The following is a 20,369-nucleotide window of genomic DNA, read 5'->3' on the forward strand; positions in this document are numbered from 1 at the left end:
TTTTCTCCATTGAAAACAGCTATGTATTCATGCTTAATGCTCCATCCTCCTGAGACCAATTCATACACATAAGCATGCTTCAAATACATCACAATACATATGAATAAAGCTAATGTCAATACCATGAATTATGCAACAGAGATGATTTGAAAAGAAAATACATCCTGTACGCAGTTTAGCCTCTGAGTCCTCGGGGCTAGCAGCACCATGTAAATTAAGTCATCCTGAATAAGTAGCCAAAGCTTTCACAACAACACCAAAAATTCAATCTGGTGCCACTTCAAAAGAGCTGTGTGCTTCAGCGAAGAACTGTCCTAAATTAAAATCTCAGATCAAAACACCACTGTTAGCAGGTTTAGCACATGGCAAGCAAGAGCGCTAGCAGCGAGGAGGAAGAGGAGGTGGATGCTGGAGGAAGAAGATTAACTTACTACTTTTATTGACCTTATTCACTGGGCGGCCATTTTTCCCCTGATATCACGCTCGAGAGTAAAACTCAGAGAATTTTATCATTCCATAACTTTTGGATTGATCTAGCAAACAATGTACAAGATACAATACTGTATACCAGAAAGGATAACGTGCAATATTTCAAGGTTAAAAAACATAGGCTATCTTTAAGCTACCGTCAGACAACAGCCAGAGTAAGCTTTCAACTAATCAAGATTAACATTAGATAGGAATTTAATAACACACTTATGGTATTAACCCACCCACTACTATCAGACAACAGACAACTACGTTATAGGATTCAACAACTTTATCTTCAACTTTAAAATGAGCTCTGAATGTCATTGTTTTCTATCCTATCATTAGCCAAGTTGTAGATAGCCAGGAAGTTGCTAAGTACTAACATTACCACTTTGAAGCTTCAATAGATGTGGAGTAAATTCCAAGCTAACATTTTATTTTAAACATGTTAAACATGTTCAAACATCTTTGATATTTAGAATTTAAAATCTTGACGATTACGTCATGAAAGGGTCCAACAGAAGTTGTGTGTGACTAGAATAAAATCACGAGAGACAAGGGAGGACTGTAGTCATGGCGACCAGCGGCAGGACACAACCCGGCGTTTTTTTTTAAACTTTTCTGTACAGATCATCAGTGCAGCACTTTTCTGAAACTTGTATCCATATATCTACAATTGTATCAACTTTTCTATATCCTACAACAACTTCCACTTCCTTTTCTTTCACCGACCGCTGTCCGTTGGAGTTTTCAAATGAAACTTTATTAACGATTGTCAACGCTCCGTCCCGATTTCACTCGTACAGTGTGAGCTCTCCGGCCGTGCCCGACAATCGGGTCGTACAGTGTGAGCATGTCAATCTCAAGGTCTGGTCGGGCGTCGTAAACGATCCAGTCGTACAGTGTGAGCTGACATGCCACCTTGACTTTTATACAATCGGGGGAAAAATCGCACAGTGTGAGCCAGGCTTTATAGCTAGAAAGTAGCGGAATGCTAACTTTAGCTGTAGTTAGCAATGTCGTTTACAATGAAACATGTTCTGATGTCCCTCCAAACTGCAGATTATTATCTTTTTAGTTGCTGATTATTGAAGGAGGTGTAAAAATGATGAACATTTGTCAGCTTCCTTGTATATTAACCAATAACACATGTGGTATGACATTATAACAGCTTTTGAACTTCCCAGCTTTATCATAGCTTCAGAGGAACATGGCCATCAAATGAATGCAGTGACTTGTGAGGCTTCTTAGATGACAGAAGGAGACAAGGGACACAAGAGTGATACATGTGCACAATGATTCATGGTATTTTCTTTAAACCTTTAAAGCCTAGCATAAATAGAAGCATGTAATCACACACAATAATATCATAGAAGCTACAAAGCTCCACGCAGCCTCCTCTTCGTCTCCCGCTGCCTGAGCTGCTGTCATGTCATCCTGTAAATATCCTGGGCAGATAAACAGGCCATAAAGATGAAGCCATCATCTGAACATAATCTGAGACAGATATACAGCCGCCTCTGTCAGCAGGATGCCTCCTCCTGACAGTACACATCCTCATACAGCAGCAGCTCTCATCTCTGGACCTCTATCTTCCTCACTGTCTATGTTGGTCTCTCTTTAGAAGAAAAAATAACACCATCAGCTCCACTGCCTCTGACTGTCAGCTTCTCTCTATATCTGGATCTTCCGCTCAGAGAAAATAGAACCATCCCAGGTCTTTCCTTTTTTTCGGGGGATGTTTTTCGATGGGGCGCACAGGCATACTGTCAAGCACAGGAGCTCTGTGTGAAAAGAGAGAAAGAGCAAGACACTTCCAGGAGTCCTCCTTCCAGGGCTGAATATTGCTAAGAAATATCCAATCGCATTTTTGGTTCGTTTCAAATGCATCAAAGCCAGCAGGAAATCAGGAAGGGCTCCAAGTTAATTAAATTGCCTTGGATTATAAATTGAGCATGTGAATGCAATTAAGTATTGCAAAAGGCTTGATGTCATTTCTTTCACCTTCAAGGTGGAGTGGAAAGGAGGGACAAAATGAGATAGAGATGGATGGATGGATGGATGGGCCCTTGCAGTTCTGCGACAGCGCCTTAACCGTCATTACACCCTTTCTACTTACACATTGCATCCATAACAGTGTATTGGTGTACCAGTGTGTAAGTCCACATTGCATTATGGCATTGTCAAAGCACGAGAGGCACGGCATGTGAGCAAAACAGGCGTGGCTTTAAAAGACTCATGACATGCACACACATCGCCAACGTCTTCCCACCAGTTACGCCTCTTTTTCAATCCCCAATGGCCAATCAGGGGAATTACTATTTAGCTTCCATCTGCAGTATCTGCAGGATGGCTGGATGGATACAAGGATGGAGGGATTGCAATGATGGATTGATGGATGGATGGATGGATGGATGGATGGATACAAGGATGGAGGGATTGCAATGATGGATTGATGGATGGATGGATGGACGGATGGATACAAGGATGGAGGGATTGCAATGATGGATTGATGGATGGATGGATGGACGGATGGATACAAGGATGGAGGGATTGCAATGATGGATTGATAGATGGATGGATGGATGGATGGAGGATACAAGGATGGAGGGATTGCAATGATGGATTGATGGATGGATGGATAGAATTGATGGATGGATGGATGGATGGATGCATAGATAGATAGATGGATGAATGGATTGATGAAGGATGGACTGATGGATAGATGGATGGATGGATAGACGGATGGATGGATGGATTGATGCAAGGATGGATTGATGATAGATGGATGGATGGATGGATGGATGGATGGATTGATGGATAGATGGATGGATGATGGATTGATGCAAGGATAGATAGATGGATGGATGCATGGATGGATGGATGGATGGATGGATGGATGAATGGATGGATGCATAGATAGATAGATGGATGAATGGATTGATGGATAGATGGATGGATGGATAGACGGATGGATGGATGGATTGATGCAAGGATGGATTGATGGATAGATGGATGGATGGATGGATGGATGGATGGATAGATGGATGGATGATGGATTGATGCAAGGATAGATAGATGGATGGATGCATGGATGGATGGATGGATGGATTGATTGATGGATGGATGGATAGATGGATGGATGGATGGATGGATGGATGGATAGATGGATGGATGATAGATAGATAGATAGATAGATAATACTTTCTTCCTAACAGTTCAAACGTTTCATTTTTTCCCACTGGAAGAAGAAATCCAATTTTCCATGCACCAAACCAAGAAATGAAACATGAAGGCACGATAGAACGTGCTGAAGATTTAAACTAAATCTCTTAACAGAAATGTAAACATGCGTCATTGAATTCTGATATAGGAGGCCAAGTGAACAGTTTTCTAATCTCCATTTCTAAAGCAGAGGTGGATTACACATGCATGTGTCTCAGTGAGTGGGAAGGGGAGATGATGAATTTCCCCGTATGGCATAAAAGATGATCCCTAATCTGCTCCATTCATTCAGTTTTCAAATAAACAGCATCAATGAAGCGGTGCCACCATCAGTCAGTTCACACAGATCCGCTCAGGAGTGTTACATGCAGGGTGCATATTGGCCAAATAATCACATTATGCTATACAAAAGCATGGACTCTTAACATTCAGGAGAATGTGCCTCTGTAATATGTCAATTGTCACACATTGGAACAACTTCCAGGACCTAAAGTGTGTCAAGGGCTTTTGGTTTGCAGTTTGAATAATTCAGATGTGATTCTGATTTTGTAGATCAAGGCCCTTTTTGTGCTGTCAAACTGCTTGCTAAAAAAAGATGATTGGATTTACTTTTGAGGAAACAGTTACAGCTTTGGCAACTTTCTTAGATATAACACTTAAAAGCCTATGAGAATTCCATATATTAAATATTTGGTGCCTTTCGACAGAGCACTGTTTAGTAGTCCAGTTTTAGACGAAGCCTTGAGGCAGATAATTATTGCTATGCTAGCAGCTCTGAGAGACTCTGTAGCATATTAAGCTAAACGTAAACACTTTCAGAATTATGCTGCTAAAATCTTTATAAGAGTTGGTATGTTGAATGTATTTGTGTGTTAGCTTGATAAGTTTTTGATGTTGTTGCTAACAATATCAACCAATAAGATGCTACTTTCTAAATTTATAAATTAAAGCTCATTCAAAACAACTACAGAAGACAAACTTTTAGTCCAGTTAAAAATTGAGTATGCCTACAGTAAGTCAGTAGACCTCTGATCAAACTTTGCTTTCCTGTAACGCAGGAACAGTGTCAGTGGTTGAGTTGAAAAAGCAGCTTCACTAGCCTGTTATAAAGCCCACTCTCTGGATGTAACCACTCTTTGAGAACAGTTATTTATTCACCATTCAAGCTTCCCAAATAGCAATTTGTGGATCTCGCTGATGTGCCTTTTTAGCTTCAACTCAAGCACTAAGATTATCAAAGTATTATTAACCAAGAGTCTGGACTACGTGTCATACTTTTTAGTGGAGAATAACAAAAAGAGTCAACAACAACATCATAACATTCACAATCACTGGTTAGGCCAGACAGTGAATGCGTCATCACATTCAATTATCCATATCTGTAATTGCTGCACATTTGACTTTATTGGAAGTGCTTCGAGTGGCAGTTTGTAAAAATAGCCTCCATTCAAAATTAGAATCTCCTCTGGATGATTAGGGGACAGGCTGGGCTAAGACTGATTGCTGTGGCCTTTTCCAGAGCTATTCTGGCCCTGCTGAGTGTGTGCCTTCCACTCATCATTGATCTATCGACCCATCGTACGGTAAAACCTCGCCCAGACCAAAAGGTGAATCTCGTTTCTTAACAAGCACACACAATCAACAACGGCAACGACATGCATATCGGCACACCTGAGACACACGCACGCACGCAGAGACACAGACTAACAAGCATGTTGATTTTTGATGACAAGATTGATGCAGCCTCTTTGGAAATTTCCACGCGTCAACAATAGCCAGCCGTTCTCAAGAGTGTGTGCATGATTTTGTGTGTGAGTGTGCTTGTGTGTGTGTTTGAGTTAGTGGATGTGTGTGTGGTCGTGCACCAGTTACCGGGCCCTGTAGGCTCTGTGACACCATTGCAATCACAGCAGAGTAATTGGAACTGAGCACACCCATGTTACTGTGCAGCACAAGAGGTAGGGTGAGGAGAGCGATTGCCATTGTTTTTGTAATGAGATGCAGGTTGACACTAAAGGTTAAAGGTTACATATAGAGGACAATCATCTCATTCATGAAAAAAAAACAAAAACAATAGCCAGCCTCTGTCAGGATTAGAAAACCAAAAACTGCCATCAAGAGTTTGCCTTCTGTACCCTGTTCATGAAGACAAAAAAAAAACATTTCTATCTCCATGTACTTAAAAATGTGACTCCCTAATACATGTTTATGTATGAAGTATGTATGAAGCCCTGAAAGGCAAGTGAGAAAGAAAAAAAAAATGCTAATCCATTAACAAAGTCAGATTTAAACTGTATTCTCTCCCATGTTTAAAACTAATGAACAAGGGGTACGAAAAACAAAAAAACCAGCATAACACTGTATTTAAAACAAAAATAAAACACTTTTTTGGGTTATTTATCTAATTTACTTTTTTAATTCTTCATTTTTATCTGTGAAAAACTGAAAAAAGAGAGAGAGAAACAAAACAAAAGCTTTACATAGATCTAACATAGTCGCTTCTTCACAGCGGTCACAGCATTCATGGATGTCCCTTTCTCACAGCATGTCTGCATTTGACTTTCTCGTTTTCTCTATAGACCCTTTGTGGCATGATTTGAGCCTAAAGTCTGCCCCCCCCCCCCCCCCCTTCAATAATTAGGGGGGTGTGGCGAGTTTTTGTTAACGATTATTTGTTTGAATAATCCTCAAGTGTGGGGTGTCAATACAATTATTTTACTGCTCCCAATCAAGTCTGAGCCTCCTTAATTTCCATCAATTACCCAATCACAATGGTTGATTGGTAAAATATATAATTCATAAGCTGTGCCTTTAGGGTCTTCTAATGAGCCAGGAGTTTACCCATATTCTTCTCATGCTTTCCCCCCCCCCCCCCTTGCATACCATAACGTACACCGGGACAGCCAGCTGACGATGTCGATCGTCCTCCATTTGTTTTCTTATGTTTGATCACGTGAGTTTCTGTGAGATCTCGTGTCTGTGGAATCGACGATTTGAAAGTGTTACTACAGACAGCAGGTGTGTTCTCGCAAGTCTGGGCAAATTCTAGTGTGTGTTTTCAAAATCAGTTAAAAACTGTCTTTAGGTCTGTGGTCTCCCACTTTCTAAAATCATTTAAGATATGAAGATCTAGTGTGTTGCCAGCCTTTAGACATCAGGTCTTCATTTAACATTTTTTTGGTCACATTATTTGATGACATTGCACTTTTATTTACAAACTTCTGGTCGGATGTGCTGTTTGCTAAGTCCATTAGGCCCTCTATGTACATGTTCAAATCTTCACAGGATAATAATCCTTGTTCAGATAGTTACTGTGTACACAAAGTCCATTTATGGCAGTTTGGTTAGATATTGGTTAGAGGATCATGAATCAGAACAGTAGTTTGAAAGCCAGGTAATTGTATGAAGAGTTTAACAAAATGAATCCATTTGTGAGCTGATCAACAGGAGATGTATTTGAAAATAATTTCTCAAACACAAAAAGTAAAACATTTGATGGTTACAGCTCCCTTAATACTGGAATGTTTTTCTTACATTATAATAAATGATATGTCATTGGATACTTTTATTATTAAGACAAAACAAGACTTTCAGTACGATATCCATGGGCTCTATGATTTAGTTAAGAACATGTTCTCCTAATTGAGTTTTTAAATTGAAAATGTTATACAATTTGAATTTTCTCCACGATATTTAGCTTGTATTTATTTAATATCATTGAATAACAGACGCAGGTGAGCACAGGAGAGACTCAGTGACATGCAGTGAAGAGACTGAGATGAGGCCCCTTGCTTATTTTACCCTCCTGAACAACAATTACTGCTAATTATCAGCTGCTCTGCCACCTCAGCTTCTGTCCTTAGCACCCAAATCACGTAGCACACATCCATCCGCTCACTTCTCAGGCCATTCTTCTCTGCTCCTATCTCTCCCTCTCCCCTCTGCACACGCAGCCTTCATCTGCCTGTAACCAAAAAAACAGCACAGGAGGAAGCCGGGGTGTCGCCAGGCCTGATGGGACATTGGTGTGCTGGCGGTATTTTCATTATTCTTGCCCGCCCTCCTACTCAGTTTCTCTTCTCCCTCCCCTGAATCCCTCTCATCCGCCCTTTTGCTCTCACAGCGTGCAATGGATTTATTGGAAGGTATTACGAAGAGGGCCCGGTGTTACCGTGCTTACATCCTGACGGACACAATGCAGGGTGGAGAGGAGAGGAGGAGGAAGAGGAGGAGAGGGAAGAGGAGGTGATAAATACTTGGAGAGAAGGAGAGTCAGATATGGAGGGAAGTAACACAAGAGGTAACGCAGCAGGAACACTTATGGGAGGAGACCGGAGAAGAGGAGCCGAGCTTGCTTTTTAAAAAAAAAAAATTTTTATAACCTGAGCCTGCAATGAGACACACAATTATGTTTTAATGATGCTATGATGTGGCTTCATTTTGTATTAACATGTTGCTGGCCTGTATTTCCCCTCAGACGTTTCAACCCATCAAATCCTCACTTCAACTCAAAATCCCCTCCCCCTCCCCCGTTGCTTAATGGGCTTAATTTCTCATAAGTGCATCATGGGAGTGCGGGTTAAAGCCCCCTGACTGTACCATGGACTGTTCAAATAATGGACGCAGCCATCAGGGCATTGAAAAGCCAATGCAAACACGCACAAAAAAAACCCTGCAGTACCTCGAATTGCCACTTGAGGCTGGCTGCAATTACAAAGGAATCCCCATTAAAGCCCATGTTGAATGTACGTTTTACACCAGAAATATGTTTAAGGCATATTTAGGGGCATTTTGAATGTCAGGCTTGTGCTTTGTAGCTGTTTGGCTAGGCTTTACTTTAACTAAGTCCTGTTAATGAGTTTATACTGTCGGCTTTGCTCGTATTGTTTTCGTTGTAATATGTTAGATCAGGGGTGCCCAACCAGTCGATCGCAGACTGATTCTCAGTCGATCGCGAGGACGGATGGACATCACTCATTAGTTTGTTGACTGTTGTTTTTAAAGCCACAATTTGAAGTTTTGCCTGCAGCCTTTTTTTTTGTTTATTGGAGCCAGAATAGATCATACCTGGTTAAGAGTGTGGAGCTGGAGAGCAGCCAGGGGTCGGCAAATGTCAAGTTGTCCTATGTGTGCCCATGGCTAATTCATTAGCTCTCAAATTAGCGAGCTATTTGATGAGTTTTGCTGCCTGATGGAGATAGACCTGCTTTAGGAAACAGCATTAAAGTGGCCAAATTAAGGAACTGAAGTCTTTTTGCACTTCTGTATTGGCTGAATCATTTTCTACCCTGAAGGTTTCTGCTTGGACTGTACTGAAAAAAATTACAAACATACATGACACACACGTTGTTGAGCTGGCGTTACTATATCCCGGCGGAACATTAGTGATGACAAGGTCAGACCATCTCCATGCCCAGCTTATGACTCCAGTCTGACATAATGGCACAAACACACATTGCACACGGACACTGGAAATATTAATCTCCTTTTTTTTTTGAGTGAGCGGCCCAGTGACACGCACACAAACACACACACGCACACACACACACAAACATGAAGGCACACACATCTTCCCTGAGGGTGCAGGGACACGGATATACTAGAAGATTTGCATATATACGTCTCTGGGTTTTGCTTGGTTACTGTATGTGTATGAAAGTGACACACTTAACATGCTATACATCGTGCCATTTGTGGCAGCAGAAACGGAGCATGAAAGCTAAAAGACACAGAGCCTTTCCTAAGCTCATCAAGAGCCTCTCAGAGTTGATAGGCTGCAGCTTACTGTAGCAGCATCAGAAGCTGCTAGAGGCTACACACTGCTGAGAAGAACAAAGCTGTAGCTCTCTGAAACATCACACAGGCCAGCGCCGTCCAAACCCCCAGAAGAACCTCTTCATCGCTTTGCTCATTGTGCGGCGGACTTATCAGGCCGTTTCCTGAATGGGACGTGCTAATAGAATTATGAGGAGGGAATGAAAGGAGAGAAGAATGGTGGCCATGTTTCTGTTGAGAGCGGGTTCATTACCACAAGAGGCGACGCTCAAGCCGACATATGTTGTAGCTATTGTACGGCCTGCAGTCAATAAGGCCTTAGCTGACATGAAATGAACTCACAGGAGCATGAGCACCCCCAAGGGGGCACATCCACATCTGTGATTGGTAGAGAGGAGGAGGAAGATGTATGTGTGTGCTGAAGTCAGTGGTGTTTCCAGCAAGGTTTTTTGATTCAGTATGAGCGAGTGGAAATGAACACACATGCACAGGCCACCAGGTGTCTTAAAACGCACACACACATTTTTTATGCTTGTAGGCACAATGTGTGTGTTTCCACAGGAGAAAAGGCGCAAGGCCAGAGCAGTCCAGACTATCTGGAAACAGCTGGCGGTGTTGGATCAATTTCCATGCAGTGCAGAACCTCACACAGGGGGGGGGGTCAATCACTTCCAGCAGCGTGACACAATGTGGTTTAATAATTTTCTAATGCACCAGGGTCCCATGTCACATTATTAACTCTGTTATAAAGTGCTTAAGGTCATCTTCAACACATAACAGGAGAGCATGGATGGCTTTATGAACGAGTTTTCCTTCAAACGTTTCATCATAAAAATGCCAAATTCCACACGTGTTCATGAAGAAAAGTTGTGTTATTATGACTTATTGTTATATTTGCGATGTTGTATAGCTGCCACCTTTGATTTTAAATCTCAAAGGGACTTCCTGGTAAGATAAAGGTAACAAAAAAAATTATTTGGTGGCATCCTATACTTATCTGTCCATGTTTTACAAAACGTTTAACCTGCTTCAGGCCGCACACAACATTGTTAGCAACCACATCACATCTATACAGAGTGATGAGTTTACAGTTGTTTTGTCTTTGGACTACTGCACTATAGTATCACATCGGTTCTCTGATTCATCCCATTTGTAAACTCGGGTATCAGAATCTATACCTGGGAGTGATATATTGTATTAGAAAGTCTCAATTCACAAAGCTCATCACAAAATGACATCATGACATGAAATTTAGGCTAAAAGCTCAAAAGGAACATTTCTCTTCACAGCAGGTTGGGACATCTCTGCTGAGTCCATCTTCCAGTGTTTAGGGACGTCTTAGTATTTCTCTTCCTATTGAGCGCTCGGGACCAGGCATCAATGATTTGGGCAATTAAGGCAAATCACAGCATCTCAATTAGAGAGGGACGATATGTTCTTCTCTATTTCAGCCAGGATTTGGGGGCATTAAAAGACGGGGAAATATTATCCACACAAAATTAAATTGAGTGCAATTTCAAAATTGGCCTTTTTTTAATATAACATTTGAATTTAAACTCAGACATCTGGAAATGGAATCCTTTAAAACGTCAGTCTTGTGAAATGTAGTTAACAGCATATGTAGCTGTGTGTGTGTGTGTGTGTGTGTGTGTGTGTGTGTGTGTGTGTGTGTGTGTGTGTGTGTGTGTGTGTGTGTGTGTGTGTGTGTGTGTGTGTGTAGGCTACCATGCTGTGCTTATATTACTCAGGCTGACACTTAAATGGCTCCACTGGGCTCAGACTCCCATTGTGAACTGGATGGATAACAACATGTCTGCACTTTGAGCACATGATCAGGTTTTATATGACACAGCGATGCCTCTGGGGACATGCATACAGCAAATTGGAAATGTAGTTATCCAAACATTTAAAGGAGCCAGAGCCTCTCTGGAGGTAGAGATAATGTCATTGGCTGATATTTACGTCAGAGGTACCGAGCCAAAGAACACGACTTGTTGAGCTGATTAATTACAGGAAAAAGAGAGAGAGAGAACTTTCACAAGTAAATGAAATGTGGGAGTGGTGATTTTATCTTATGACAGTTTCCTTTTGTTTTGGTCCATAAAACATCAAAACCTAGGAACACATTGTGATGTCTGTTCTGGTCCCTGACAGTCCAGCCGATAGACTTAAACATAAAATGATTTGCTTCAGTTTATGAGAAAGAAAAGTATTTTTTGTGATGAATCTTGACCATCAAATCCTTTTTTTAAAATGTTTATTTCAAATGTTACCTAATTGTACTTTCATGACTTTGGAGGCTAAACTATCTTTCACAATATTGTTAAGCAAAACATGAAATCCTTCAGTTTGTTTCCAATGTAAGTAAAGAATAAAAGAAACAGAAAAGAAGAAGCAATATTTCGTTACCAATAGATTTACTTTTTCCCCCTTGAAATTATAGCCTAATTATTGAATTGCTTATGTAAACGTTCTGATGAATTTTGATTGAATTAAATCATCAAACCACCTCTGTGTTCATACGTTTGTATGGTAAGCTGACATAAACAGGATAAGGGCGCACTCAGCTTAGTTTACAAGACAGGTGGACTCAAAAAAATAAAATAAAAATAAAGAAGGGATGCATGAGCGAGTCTGCATCCACACGACACAGAGAACATGACTGCATTTACTAACCTTGTGGCTCATTTCTGATCATTTTGTTCAGATACACCATTAACACTCCGGGATTTATCGTGCGTGAGCAACTGTACCGTGTCAAAGCACACATCCTCCCTCCGTGCCAAGGGCCAAGGAAGTGTACCGTGCAAGTAGGTAATGGAGCACTCACACTGGGTAAAAGAACTGGAGTTTGGACGCTGTATGGATTACGGCCCTAAGAGTCATCGGCTTACATAGCTACTTTCAGGTTACCTGAACTAAATAAGCTTGGCTTGGAAAAACAGTTTATGAATACTTCATTGTACTATCATGGGATAAATGTAAAAAAAAACAACATGTTTAAAATGGATTTAAACCAAATCCAAAAGAACCAACTAAATATTTGACATCAGAAAGGAACAGATGCTTCCACTTTCTACCATGTGTCTGATCTTTTTTTGCATTACTCATAGAAAACAAATATGCACCGGAAACACTTTGCACACACACTCAAAAAACAAACCATAACCAGACTTAACACATGTTAATGTTTGTCCCTTGCACCTGTATTTAATCCGGTTTTGTAATATTACAACACGGCATGTCTTGGCCCAGGTTGTGTGACTATAGATCCCACACCCATAGTGTCAACAACATGTATAGCTCCATAATGTCTAACATATATACTCAAACAGGAGATAGAAGCATCATCCTGCAGCAAACAACACCACAGCCAACCTTCTGACTTTAGAAGACAGAGATAAGACAGAAGATCCTCTAACCTCCCTAGATATGAGTCATTATGAGGATATGAGGGAGAGAAGGAGAAAGTATGGCCTAGAGGTACAGTCTGCAATGATTTCCTTTCAGGGGGCTCCAAATGGCCCCCGGCTACATGTAGATGCCTTCAGATTGCCTCAGATTGGGGCTGAAGTCTTCACTCTCCTCTTCTTGTCTTTCATGTTGGACACATTAGTGACAGGAGAGTAATCAAAGCTGCCATTAATGCCCGGGCCATTTCCTCTGGCCTTGTCATGCAGGGCTCGCGGGGGGAACGACTGCACTTCCACTGGACTGAGTACAGTGTGTGTCTGTGTGGTGTGTGTACGGGGGTCGGGGAGGAGGGGGTGGGGGGGTTAAGATGGCTAAAACCATCCAGCTAATGGATTCTCCTCATTTCCTGTGGCTTTTGACTTGAAAGAAAGAAAAAAACCACAAAGATGCCAGTGATGGTTAAGAGTAGTGATTTGTTTAAGAGTCGGACACATGAGAGACAATCTTTTAACCCCGGAACTCAAAGTCACCGACGAAAACAGGAAAACCAATAAAACACTGAGAATTTACCTGACATGAAATGTTAGGTTTTTTTTTTTTTGGGGGGGGGGGGGGGGGGGGTATTTGTCTTTTCTGTTACAAAGAATCAAGAAAAACAAAATGTTAAAAAAAGTCAGTCAATACGTTTGTTTTAGCATTTTGCTAGCTGCTGCGTAAGTTTAAAATATCAATTCCACTCTCATGTCTGTGTGAATCAATTCTTAATTGTTGAATGAGTAATCGTTACATTTCTACTCTCAAATTCTGAATATTTATAACACGAGCCACATTACATGTGTTTTTTTAACAAAGACTTTTACCCCCAATTTCCACATACTCAGCGCCACGGTTTTGCTACGTCTGACGGCGTGTTCCCCGCCCCACCGGATCCATTTCTGGAACGTGAGCGCAGCCATGAAAAGCTGTACACTTATCACTACAAGATCATGCGAAAATAAAGAGAAAAACGTTCAAACAACATGTTGCTTTGTTGTTCATTCGGTGCCTGTTTTGAAGTTATGTTGATTAAGTGACGGAAAATACAAACATATTTGGTTTTATTTTGAAATTGACCAGACGCTCTTGTGCGTTTCCTTATCTGACTTCCTGTCCGGGTTGTTCTCTTCTGTCTGGAGGCGTGCTTGCAGCGAAAATAGACTCACAGCGTATTGGAAATGGAGCAGAGCGTAGTGGCGCTGCTGGCACGCTCGGGAGATGGATCGCGGCGCTCGCTGTGTGAAACACAAATCATTGACTAGAGTGGCAGAAAATGGCGGCTTAGTGCGCGCATGGACTATGTGGGAAATTGGGGGTTACACTGAGTCGTCTCAATCCAAACACTATGGAAAATGTTTGATGTTGTAATCTCTGGGAAATACAGCATTACATTCAGGAAGGTGTTCTTGTGTTTTTTGCAGAGGTGGATCTGAGTGTCTGAGGGGAAAAAGGCGAAATTACCTTTGTTGGTAATGCTGGCGACAATTAACACCAGAGTCGTATCAAATGTTCACAGAGCCTCCAATATGCATGACAAACTCACCTGCCACTGACAACAAGCTCTCTTTACACGACAGAAGTCCCACACCAGGCTAAACGGCCTAAATCTTGTTGAATGACCACAGAAAAAAAGAGTAGAAGGTGAGCCTTTCCTTTTTGTTGTCGCTGAAATATTGTAACTTCTCATCGTTATTTTAGATAAACTAGAAACTTTCAGGGTACATCATGTAAAGGGGGCCAGAAAATGACCCAGAAAATGCATTCATCAAGGAGCTCTCGAATGCAAATGTGTGCCTTTTTAACAAACACTTTATTAACTGGGTTAAAGGGAGTATAGTGTGACAGGTATGTCTAACCTATATATAAGTCTCATTAGGACGAGATGAAAGGATTTTTTCCCCCCTCTGTAGCACCTCGCTCTCATTCAGAGCGTCTGACAATGAGGACAGAGTGGAAGCTGAATTAGACGTGAGCAGATAAACCATTCATACATCCGTTAAGCAACGTCCCATTAAAATCCAGTTGAAGTGGCCCGTTGTGTCAGGCAGCGCTTCATCCTTTTCTGCCTCCCACGTCGTCTCACTGTGAGTCACACCGCACACTTCAGACTGCACCCAGGGTTTTTTTTTTTACACTTAATCTTGTGGCTTTTTGTGCACAATTTCACTGTGTCTCAACCTTTGAGTTTCACTTTAATCAACCCTGGCTTCAAATTACCCACGATCCATCACATGCCAGTCTCTCGCAGTCATTGGCTCAAAACATGAGCTGCAAACTATGTAAGTAATTAGCAACGTGAACCCCCCAAATTCTTTCATGTCTGGATTGAAATTTACTGCACAGACAATTAGTCTAATTATACAGTTTGCCGCCTGGATAACAAGGCGCCGGCATGCCACTGTTACAGGATCCGACTTGTTGCCCCTTCTCTGTGTCTCAACATTTACCTCGCATATTATTGCAAAAAGCAGAAACGCCGACATTGTGTTAAAAAAATGTGCACTGATGTGAGGTTTGGCCAACGCGGCTGTGGTAGGCGAGAAGCATGTCTTGATTTATGACAAATCTCAAATCTGCGCGGATCTCAGCTCACACCTCGTAGCTGAATTCATACACACATGACGAGAGGGGAGGGGAGCTGGCGTTCTTGTGTTGTCCCTGGAGAGAGCCAATGAAGGGAGTGAGAGAGAGAGAGTGGGTACTGGGTAAGCAAAGAGAGACTGAAAGAAAAAAGAAAAACTGGGTGGTGAAAAAATAACATGAATCAAGGGATTTGGGAACATTTTGGTAAGAAGACACAGATGAGAAAAGACAGGCATCAAGGTCTGGTGAGCGGTGATTGACTGCAGCCTGGGCCTGTGGTGTCCTGAAATCCCAGCCGCTGTGTTCGGTAAATTAGTGGGTGGGGTACACAGTGGCTGTTGATAAGCAGATAGAAAACAGGGCTCCAGCGCCTATAAATACTCTATAAATACACATAGGGAAACCTCGGAGCCATGGGACCAGCTTGGAAAGGGCACAGAGGGAGAGGAGGATCCCAACTGGATGGTAAATATTGAGGAAGAAAACAAAAAAAATGGAGTATTTAGAGGTAGAGGTAGAAATGTGAATGGAGAACCACCAGGAGGAAAAAATACACGGAGTACAAACTTTATCACATCTCACAAACACCATGACTCACTTCTTCTGTTACATAAGAGCAGTAAACGAAGAGAAAAGACACATCTTACTCCTTCGACCTCAGACGAACCAGCCTCTTTTTTTTATTGCACCACCATTATATCCTCACAAACACACAAGAGGGAAGCGGCATGGATGGACGCTGCCGGAAAGAATAATACAAAACTGGCCTTGTTAAGCGTTTATAAGCAATGTCTGCGAGGCTTTATGAGCAAGGAAAAAAACATGTTTTGCGAGAGGAGGAGCAATAAAGGACTGATTCAGATTTTCCAGGGATTTAAGGGGCTGCGAGAGTAAGCAGCAGAAAGGGGGGAAAAAAACTCTCAGGAGAAAATGGAAAGGGACAGCGTGAAAGAGGGCCTGTTTCTCCCAGCTGAATAAACTCGTATCATATCAGGAGGGAAGATGAGAGGAAGAAGCATCGCCTCCCCTCTCTCGCTTTTCTACTCTCCCCCAAGACCAGAGACTGAGAGGTGTGGCTGGAGGGAAAATAATGGAGTGATGGTGAGAAGGAGAGACGGGGAGAGGAAGACAGGGAATGGCCTTAGGATGGTTACAAAAGAAGCAAAAATTTGAAAAAAGTGAGAAATAAAAACAAGGATGAGGAAAAAAAGGGAAGATGAAAAATGCTTTTAAATGAGCAGAGTAATCCTAGCAGATATCTGATCATGCTTACAGCTTCAACATTAGATATCAGAGAACAACAGTTCCACTTTGTTCAAGACTGGTTTAAAAACATACTTAGAAAAGATAACAGTAAATTGTTTGCACAATTCACATTTGTAATTGATGTGAACTCCATAATCCTCATCCGTATAAAAAGTAAATATGAGGACTTCAGGAGAACGTCACTGAACAAGTGAGCCAGTTTGTAAAACCCGATGGAGGGCTGTGTTTGAGGCTATGATTTTATATTTGTCTACTGACAGATGGTTCAGTCCAAACACAGCAGTGACATGCAGTTTTGTGTATCTCCCATGTTCACAAGGAAGCTGTGTTATTTAAGAAGAAGAAGGCTAAAGATGTGAAACTGTTAATCGCAGAGACTCTGAACATCACATTGGATTTCTCTTTCACATCCCTCTACCTTGGAAAAATTCCTGAAGGTCTTGGTAAAAAGGACATATACCTTTTAAAGATTCTTATGGTGGCAAGTAAAAAAGCGATTACTAAAGGTTGGCTTCAGAGGAACCCTCCTACCATGAGACTCTTGAGGAACATTGTGAATTCCATCAGCTTTCTGGAAAAAATGACTTTTGTCCTGCGACTTCAAAAGGAGAAGGGAGAAGAATATTGGAGAAAATGGGATTCATACAAAGATAAAGACTCCTAAATATATCTTGTTTCATTAGAATGTACCATCCATTATGTACTGTACCTGTGCCTTTTACATTATTGTATTTGATCTTATTCATACTGTCTTGCCCTAGTCCTCACTTGTTCTGTGTTTCTTGTAAAACAAAAATGAAAAATAAAGTATAAAAAAAAAAGAAGAAGAAGGCTAAAAAAGCATAGACTGTAGACTGTAAAGGCCAGCAGGGGGAGGCTCTATTTGTTGCAAAAAGACATCTGATTGCATGAATCCTGATGCTACTTCTCACTTGAATTATCATCTTAACAAACATAAATAAACATAAAAAATAAATAAGATCATGTATGAGTATTCATGTAAAGACTTAAACTAACTAACTGTGTCTTGTTTGGTCTTTTTTTTTTTTTTTTACTTTAGTTTTGTTTTGTTGAAAATGTTTGAAACTCAGTTTGTTCTGCTTTGTTATGTTGCAACTGAATCTCATTGGTTAACGGGTTGTTTAACAGTAAAGATGATGTCAAAAGGTATAACAAGCTCGAGCTTCCATCTACACAGTTTCGATCAGTTTAATCCCCCAATGTGCCGTCAACCTTCAAATAAAAGCCTGTTCCAATTGAAGGCCCAGTCCTTTTTACTAGTCTGCTTTGACAAATAATAGCAGGTCTCAATTAGAGGCCCCCATGTGTTCAGTGTTTAACTAGTTTGCAGATCAAAAATAAGGAGATAAGGGATGCAGATGGCCTAGCGGTTAGGTAGCGCCCCATGTACGGACACCATAGTCCTCAGAGCGAGCGGCCCGGGTTTAAGTCTGGCCTGTGGCTCCTTTTACTGCATTTCATTCCTCACTCTCTCGACCTGTTTTCCTGCTCTATCCACTGTCCTATACAATAAAGACAACAAGCCTAAAATAAATCTAAAAAAAACAAAAACAAGGAGATAAAGCAGCAAGACACAACAAAAAAAGCTGAGAAAAGAAAGACAGAATAATGCTAACATGTGTATCAGTGTGAGGCAGAAGGTTAAAGGTCAGCTGGAGTTTCATATGTTTGTGTGTGCATCTACAGAATCTCCTGTGTGATGATCTGAAGAAAGACTAAAGAAATGTAAACCTCGCTGAGTGTCAGGAGGGACGACTCTGCTGCTTGTTCTGGTTTTACAGATGGAAATAAAATGTTGAAAATTAAGAAAACAAATGTTTTTTTCCAACTCTCATGCAAAATGGTAACGCTATAATATATGCTTTAAACAACTGAAGACTGTCTGATATGTTTACACAGCTCTAAAGGCCAGTGCAACACTTGTTAGTGATGATATTAACAAGGGTCTTTCCGTCTCTCTCCCCCCACAGTGTGTAGTCTTACAAAGCAAGAACAAATTGGAGGTTTGTAATTGGATTAGTTCATAAATATCCTATTCATTTTTACAGTTCAGTATTCTTTATGGAGTAAATTTTCTATTTTATAGTCTTTCCTATCGTGTCTCTGCACAAGTTGTGTTAATAAAAATAATGATTACAGTACAGACCTTAGTCGTATTGACACTTCAGATATTGTCAAAGTAATTTCAACTGCAAATAAAAGCCTGAGGTATTTTATTCATAATTTGAATACAACATCTATGTTTGTTTTGTTGGGGATCAATTGGAAAAGCTGATCGAAATGGACTACAACTACCATATTTTGGAAGTTACAACATGATGATAATGGCTGGCTCACGTTCTCACCAATACAACGTGGTCATTCTGCAAATTTTGGTCCAACAAGGAAGAAGCACGGTTTGCATTAGGGTGCGGCTACTTTTGATTGAAAGGTGACAACCAGGTTGGTCTGTTAATCAGGAAAGAGGCACTACAATGCCTGTTGTTTAAATGTGGTAACTTCTGATGCAAGAGAAACAAGAAGGAGAAGACTGAAATGCAGAACTTGGGGTTTCAAAAGAGAGTTTTCACAAACGGGCGCCGCTTCAGTGGCTCTATCAAGGCTTTTAAATACAGTTGATGAGGAGAAGAAGAACTCCCAAAACCACAACGATTTTCACATCTTTGCAGAAAGCCCCAATAAAAATCAGATCAGTGGCATTCTGTTTAGTGTTTCTTCTGCATTCTCAGAGAAATGCTTGGAGAAAAGAGGGCTAAAAAAAAATGCAGCATGCCAACTTGGCCATCGAGACATCAACCATCTCTGAGTTCCTCTAGTGCTGTCACGCTTTTTATAACAAGAGAACCAAGCATTTAAAACTCAAGTGTTAACATGCCAGTTTCTCCTCTGCCTTGAGAGAAATACTGGCAGAAAATGCAGCAACAGTTGCTACCATGGCAGATTGAATTTAAGAAAAAAGAAAAAACATTGGCAGAAACAAATGGGACCTGCAAACTTTCTTATTTAATATGCAGCATTTCTCTTCAGTCTGTTGCACTTAACTGCAGGCAGCTCTTCCATTACTGCACTGTGGACCCAATATTGGTTGAAAGCTTAAAAAAAAAAAACTGCTTTTAATGTTCCCTTATACACGGTGACAGATGTGAAAGCCCCTCTTCAGACTGACTAATACATTATGAGTTGTAGTCTTATATTTAGGAGAGGGGAGTGTTCTGGAAAGTGCATGGTCCATGTTTAAGTGGTCCGCCTGCTTGAGTTGTTCATGAGCGGTGAATTAGGGGAGGACGTGTGTAAATAAAGGTGAATGCACTGCCCTGTTCCAGCTGCTGGGCTTTGATTTGAACCGGATCATTACTTTGAATGATGAGTCAGCCACACCCCCTTAAGGAGTTAGCTTGTGTTTAGAGCAGGACGGAGACTCCAAAGCTCATATTTGAATAAGCGCTGGGCAAACACCATAAATGCCCCCTCACACACCCCTCCCACTCTGACGCTGCATAAGAGTTAACTGAACACAGCCAGCATCACAGTTGGAAAACACGCACTCTCTCTCTCTCTCTCTCTCTCTCTCTCTCTCT

At 41.2% G+C, this 20,369-nt stretch overlaps 1 protein-coding gene across 1 annotated transcript in view; it reads right to left on the reverse strand.

Moving 5' to 3' along the window:
- Positions 1-20,369, reverse strand: part of fam20cb (FAM20C golgi associated secretory pathway kinase b) — a 58,631-nt gene that overhangs the window by 16,909 nt on the left and 21,353 nt on the right. The gene's annotated exons all lie outside the window — the stretch shown is intronic.

The sequence above is a fragment of the Labrus mixtus genome, chromosome 21, assembly GCF_963584025.1.
Source record: "Labrus mixtus chromosome 21, fLabMix1.1, whole genome shotgun sequence".
In the NCBI taxonomy this organism is placed as follows: Eukaryota; Metazoa; Chordata; class Actinopteri; order Labriformes; family Labridae; genus Labrus; species Labrus mixtus.